Genomic DNA, 7,034 nt, shown 5'->3' with positions numbered 1-7,034 from the left:
ACCAAACGGGAGGGTCAGTGAATCGGGCTGTAAGTCCAAACTTAAATCTGGTTACGCAGGTAGCCAGACGGGAAACCAGCAAAGATGGATGTGGGTGAATTTATGAGAAACCCGACGGTAGAGGCGCTAGGGAAGGCTACAAAATCAGACTTGGTAAATTTGGCGCAGGCGTTAGACCTCACAGCGGTGAAGCCAGCAATGAAAAAGCAGGAAGTGCGAAGGGTCATACAACAGCATTACGTTGGGAGGAAGGTGTTTGCAGCTGAGGATTTGGAAAATATCCCCGAAAAGAGATTAGCGAGTGGGACAGATCAGTCAGAGTTGGAGAAAGTAAGGCTGGAACATGAGCTTAAAGTAAAGCAGCTAGAAGTAGAAGCAGCTGAGAAGGCTGCAGAGAGAGAGAGAGCTGAGAGGGAAAAAGATGCCGAGAGAGCGCCGCGAAGGAAAGGGCTGTGGAAAGAGAGCATGTGTTCAAACTAAAGGAATTAGAGATAGAACGGGATCGTGAGCTCCAGCTAAAGCAGCTAGAAGCAGAAGAGAAAGAGAAACAAAGGAGCCATGAATTGGAGCTGAACAGGCGAAAGCAAGAGCGAAGAGATCAAGGGGAAGAGAGAGAGGAGGGGTTTGATGTTAGCCGGGCGTTGAGGTTGGTCCCCCCGTTCGAGGAGACGGATGTTGATAGTTATTTCTTGATTTTTGAGAAGGTGGCAAGGAATCAAAAGTGGCCCAGAGAGCAGTGGGTGGCGTTGTTACAAAGTGTGTTACGAGGGAAGGCACAGCGGGTATATGCCGCGCTGCCCCCAGAAAGGGACGGAAATTATGCTCAAGTAAAGGAGGCCATTCTCCGAGGTTACGAGTTGGTACCTGAGGCGTATAGACAAAGGTTCCGAAATTTAAGAAGAGGGTGGAATCAAACATATACCGAGCTAGCCCATGAGAAGGGTGTGCTCTTGGACCGTTGGAGCACAGCTGAAAAGGTGGCCGAGAACTATGGGCGTCTCAGGGAGTTAGTTTTGATTGAGGAATTTAAAGGTTGCGTTCTGGAAGAGATCCGAATGTATTTAAATGAGAGGACGAATCAGTCCATCTCAGAGATGGCTAGGGTCGCAGATGAATATGCCCTAACCCACAAGACAAAGTTTTCCTCGCCAAAAAGTTACCCGAGAGACCGTCGGAATGGTAGGGAAAGTCCGCCGGCTGAGGCGGAGATCCCGCCGGGAGCTAGCAGAAAAAGTGAGGATAACAGACAGGAAACCTGGAGATCTCCTGGTTTAACCTGTTTTAATTGTGGGAGGGTGGGTCATATCGCATCAAACTGCTTTGCTCCGAGAAAGGAGCCAGAGAGGGAGAGAGCAGCGACCCCTATCGGGTGTGCAGTGGTAATCAGGAAATGGACAAGAGGGCCCCAGGTAGATGGAGTACCGGAGGGGTGGGAGACATTTAGTTCCGAAGGAACCGTGTCTTTGAGGGAAGGGGACCCCCCCATCCCCGTACGAATTTGGAGAGACACGGGGGCGGAACTATCGTTAATTAGCCGTAATGTGTTAAAATTCGGCCCTCGCACGGGCGAGGTAGCCCTGAGAGGTATCGGGAACCAGACCGAGGTCGTGCCTTTGCATAGGGTCCTTCTCGATTGCGAGTTGGTGTCGGGACCTGTGGAACTAGGAGTCCTGCCGGAGTTACCGGGGGAGGGCGTGGACCTCCTTTTGGGTAATGACCTCGCGGGTGGGAAGATGGGAACCGCCCTGATAGTTGAGGCCCCGCCCATGGAGTCCCCGAGCTATCGCGCATGCGCGGTCACTCGCAGCCTGTCGAGAGCGGCGGCTGGGACAGCGCGCAGTTTGAAATTGGCCCAGACGTTTTTACCGACCCTACACCACGAGGGTTCAGAGGGTGGTAAAACGGAAGGTAGTAAAGTAGAAGGGGGTAAGGGCGAGGAGATAGCTCCCCCCTTAGTGAAGAGAAAGGTCCTAGAGGTAGGAAATAAAGATGAGAAACGGATAAAGCTGTTAAAACGTCCAGAGTTGGACGTGGTTGATCTGTCTGGTTTGGCAGAATTGTTTGGAGAAGTTGAGAGTTCTAAAGATGTTCTCGATGGTCCCGAGAGTGAAATGAGGGCAGTCTTAGAGGAGAAGGGTATCCTTGCTGTGGAGAAGTCAGCTGACATGGCCGAGGAGGTTGTTTCAGCTCGCAGGGTTGCGCCTTCCCCAACAGGGGGCTGCCTGGAGAGTAACTGGAAGGAGGGGGGGGGGGCGTTAGAATTTGAAAAAGGTACGGGTGTTGAAAGCCTGGAAGAGGCCAATGTCCCGTTTGAGTGTGTCCAAGATGGGGATGCACGTGGTGCTGAACCTAGTCATGGAACTCAAGGGAAAGGGGAATGTGTAGTTCCCAAATTGAATGAAGAAAATTTAAAGGCTGGACTGATATCAAAAGCAACAACCAGGCTACAGAGACAATGGCTTGGTACCACAAAACCTGTGAATCAATTGCAGGTTGAGTTGGAAGGTAAATGGGCCCCACACGCTATTGTTATTCCAGAGTGTGGTGTGAAAAGGCAGAATTTGAAATACTGTCTGAACAAAGCAGGATCACTTGCGGATCTTAAATTGGAAACTAATAGCATGACGGGTCCTGAAGAGAAAAACGACAAATTGCCTAAAATTAAGGAATTGGGTGGTCTAAGTTTGGAACACGCTGATAAAATAACTCCTATGAAAGGAGCGGGCGAAAGCCTATTTCGCCAGGGTGCCCAAGATCGCCACGAGGGAATTAACCGGAAAAGAGGCGAGGGTTAATGGGGACGCGATTTTTAAAATAGCAGAAGCCGGTTTTAAGGGATTTTGACAAAGTATGTGAATAATAAAGACAACACCCATGGAAGCTTGACTGTTAAGTTTGAAAGTAACATAAAAATTTGTCTTTTGCATGAACCTTTGTAGATGTATGTAAGCTAAGATCACACCTCCTTAGTTATGTTGCTGAAGAAAGCAAATAAATAAGGTGGTTATTGAGCTGAAGTTTGATGCTACCAGGCGTTAGCATGGCACGTGAGGTTAAGGTATTAAAGAAAAAGGGGCACCGTACTTGTTACCTATTTAGATACTGACTTGAATGTATAACAGTAGTACTCTGTGAAGAGAAAAGCTTGTGTAGTATGTAGAAAAAAAAATCCTGTGTCAACCTGTTTTTAACCGCTGGTTAAAAACCCATTATGGCGGGAGGTGTTATGCCGTTGGCCCCCTCCTTTGTGAAAATCGCAAGAACCCTAGTTAAGGGGGGTCAACTGACCCAAAAAGAGAGAGAGAGACCATGTTCTCCCAAGAAGCAGAATGAAGGTGACCTTGACTATTGTCTCATGGAGACCACGTGAAAAGCCCTCGGGCAAAGTGGGCTGGTTGAGAGAGAGATCGCATTACCTGCAACTTGATTGACACCTGCGATCCCGTGAAGAAGTATAAAGGCGGGTCTGAGGGGGGGAAACCCTCAGACGCACCCAGGAGACACCAAGGAAACACGATATCGATTCCCGTGGGAGCGGGACGCCATGTTGAAGGAAGCCACGTGCGTTAGATTCCGAATTTGAATCTGTGGTTAGAACCAACGAAAGACTGCTTTAAAATAACAACAGGGAAGTCTGCTCCCCTGATTCCAAGGATTTGCTCTGCCAAGACGACGGGCAAGTGTTTATCTTTTCTAAATCATCTCTTTCTCTCTACAACGTGAAAACCCCAGCGGTTCCCAAAAAGGAAAAGCCTGCAAACTTCTGAGTGACTCTTTATATTTCCGTTGGACTCAGTATTAACCCCTAGACAACTGTAGAGCTTATTTCTGATTGATTATGGTTACACCGGTGTTTTAGATTGAGTTTTGACGATGTATATGATCTGAATGTTTTGTATTAACCATACGTGTGCCCTTTTTGAATAAAACGCTTGAAAATAGTAGCATCCGACTCAGCTGATCCATCTATCTTTGCTGGTAAGTTACCTGGTTACGGGGTTTCGTAACAGTACATTCTCCCTGTAACCACATGGGTTTTCTCCCAATGTTCCCTCTAATTTGTAATGACCAATGTGTGCAAAAATCTGGTGCCGTACAATTTTTTGCCCAGTAACAACATGTGCACGCTGAATTTTAAGTGGAAGTAAACCTGAAGCTATTCTAAGGATAATAAGCTACCAAGTCCAGTTTATTGTTTAAAGCCATTCTGCTTTAAATTAACTAGCAGTCCTTTTGCACTTCACACCCTTTGCTTCTTTGGAATTCAACATTTTGAATCAATAATTTCTTCAATAAAAACTGAATAAATAAGCCATTTCTAAAATCTGCAGACAAATCATCGTCTGCATCAGAAACCGGGAAAGGGAAATTGATTGTGTATGATCGTGCACACGAGCACACCTTAGAGGGAACATAGGCCGAATCAAACGTGGTGACGAATCAGCTTATTGGAGTTAGATTGAAAATCTGTGTCGGTGGTGGCACAACAACAATGTCAGAAAGACCAAGGAACTGATTAGTAACTTCAGAAGGAGGAAACAGGAGGTCCATGGGGCAGTTCTCATCAGGGGATCAGAGGTGGTGAGGGTCAACAACTTTAAATTCCTCAGAGTTATCATTTCGGAGGAACTGTCCTGGGCCCAGCGTGTAAGTGCCATTGCATAGAAAGGAGGCAGTACCTCTATTTCCTCAGAAGTTTGACCAGATTTGGGATGACTTCTAAAGCTTAGACAAAATTCTGTAGATGTGTTGCAGAGAGTATGGAAACACCAAGGACCTTGAGTGGAAAACCCTACAAAATGTAGTGGATATGGCCCAGTCCATCGTGATAAAGCCCTCCCCACCACTGGGCACATCTTACACAGAGTGTTATCACAGGAAAGCAGCATCTATCATCAGGGAGTCCCACCACCCAAGACATGCTCTCTTTTTACAGCTGCCTTCAGGAAGAAGGTATATGAACCTCAGAACCCACACCACCAGGTTTAGGAACAGTTATTAACCCTCAACCATTAGGCTCTTGAATCACAGGGGAAAACTTCACTCAACTTTACTTGCCCCATCATTGAAATATTCCCACAACCCATGGATTCACTTTCCAGGACTCTTCATAACATGTTCTCAATGTTTATTGGTTATTTATTCATTTATTCTTTCTTTGTTTTTTGTTCTTTTTATATTTGCACAGCTTGTTGTCTTTTACACACTGGTTGTCCACCCTGCTGATGCAGTCTGTCCTTGATTCTATTATGGTTATTGTTTTTATTAAGTATGCCCACAAGGAAATAAATCTTGGGGCTGTAAATGGTGATGTATATGTACTTTGATAATAAATTTACTTTGAACTGTTACTTTCTGCACACTCAGGATTTTAAGCATTTGAGCAGACTACAGTCATCTCTGCATTTGCCTAGTTGATCACCTGATGTTCTTTAAATAATGGCAATAAAAGATAGGTAATAAACTAGTGCAACTTGCTCCTAGTTTGACTGAGGTTGCTCAATGATGATTAAAATATGGACCCTTCTGCTCTAATTTATCTCACTATTGGCAGAAATTTATTTATATGACCGATGATATAATTTGGTGTATGTCTGATGCTGGGTAAACTTCAGGTGCTTTAACAATAATGCACAGAAGTGCTTGTTCAAATTCTGATTTCACCCAGAAGTGCTCTCCAGTGTGATTTACTGTGGGTAAAATGGAAATTAGATTGAAAACCAACCATTTTATAGATGTTCAACAATCCGATTTCTAGCCATTGAGCTTCAGGAAGGAAACCATTTATGTTTTTTTTAAAATGGTAATCAGAACAAAAACCAGCAATTCTAGTTTCTATGTCTTGTTTCTATGGAATATTACTGGTTTCCATCATCTTTGCAATGTGGAGACAAAAGGGACTGCAGATATTGGATTCTGGAACAAAAAAACAAACTGCCTGGGAAATCAGTGAGTTGAACAAAGTTTAAAGTAAATTTATTATCAAAGTATATATACGTCACCATTTACAACCCTGAGATTCATTTCTTCTGGGCATACTCAGTAAATTCATGCTAGAATAATAACCATAATAGAATCAATGAAAGACCACACTAACGTGGGCATTCAACCAGGGTGCAAAAAGACAAAGAACAGCAAATACAAAAAGAAACAATAATAATTAATAAATAAGCAATAAATATTGAGAACTTGAGATTTTCATATCCTCCAGGTGATCCAAGGCCATGTGATTCAAATTGGTATGCTAAGCACCTTTGCAAAATACTCTTCATAAAGTTTCCCATTGGTGGCTCTCCCATTTCCAAGATACAGGTTAAAATTCAGCCACTGTGTGGATTAGGCACTTCATACTGTAACATGCCTGGAACTCTGAGGTGATAGTGTCCCCTAGTGGACAACAGATGCAATAAATTTATCAGAATCAGAATCAGGTTTATTATCACGGGCTTGTGAAGTGAGATTTGTTAATTTAGCAGCAGCAGTTCAATGCAATACATAATCTAGCAGAGAAAAAAGAAAATAAATAATAATAATAAATAAAATAAAAAATAATCATAAATAAACAAGTAAATCAATTACATATATGGAATAGATTTTTTTAAAAAGCAGAAACAAAAATACTGCATATTAAAAAAAGTGAGGTAGTATCCAAAGATTCAATGTCCATTTAGGAATCGGATGGCAGAGGGGAAGAAACTGTTCCTGAATTGCTGAGTGTGTGCCTTCAGGCTTCTGTACCCCCTACCTGATGGTTACAGTGAGAAAAGGATATGCCCTGGGTGCTGGAGGTCCTTAATAATGGACACTGCCTTTCTGAGACACCGCTTCGTAAAGATGTCCTGGGTACTTTGTAGGCTAGTATCCAAGATGGAGCTGACTAGATTTACAACCTTCTGCAACTCTTTCGGTCCTGTGCAGTAGCCCCTCCATACCAGACAGTGATGCAGCCTGTCAGAATATTCTACCCTGTACAACTATGGAAGTTTTTGAGTGTATTTGTTGACATGCTTAATCTCCTTAAACTCCTAATCAAG

This window comes from Hemitrygon akajei, chromosome 23, assembly GCF_048418815.1.
Source record: "Hemitrygon akajei chromosome 23, sHemAka1.3, whole genome shotgun sequence".
Taxonomy (NCBI): Eukaryota; Metazoa; Chordata; class Chondrichthyes; order Myliobatiformes; family Dasyatidae; genus Hemitrygon; species Hemitrygon akajei.
Note: the sequence above shows the minus strand (reverse complement) of the source record.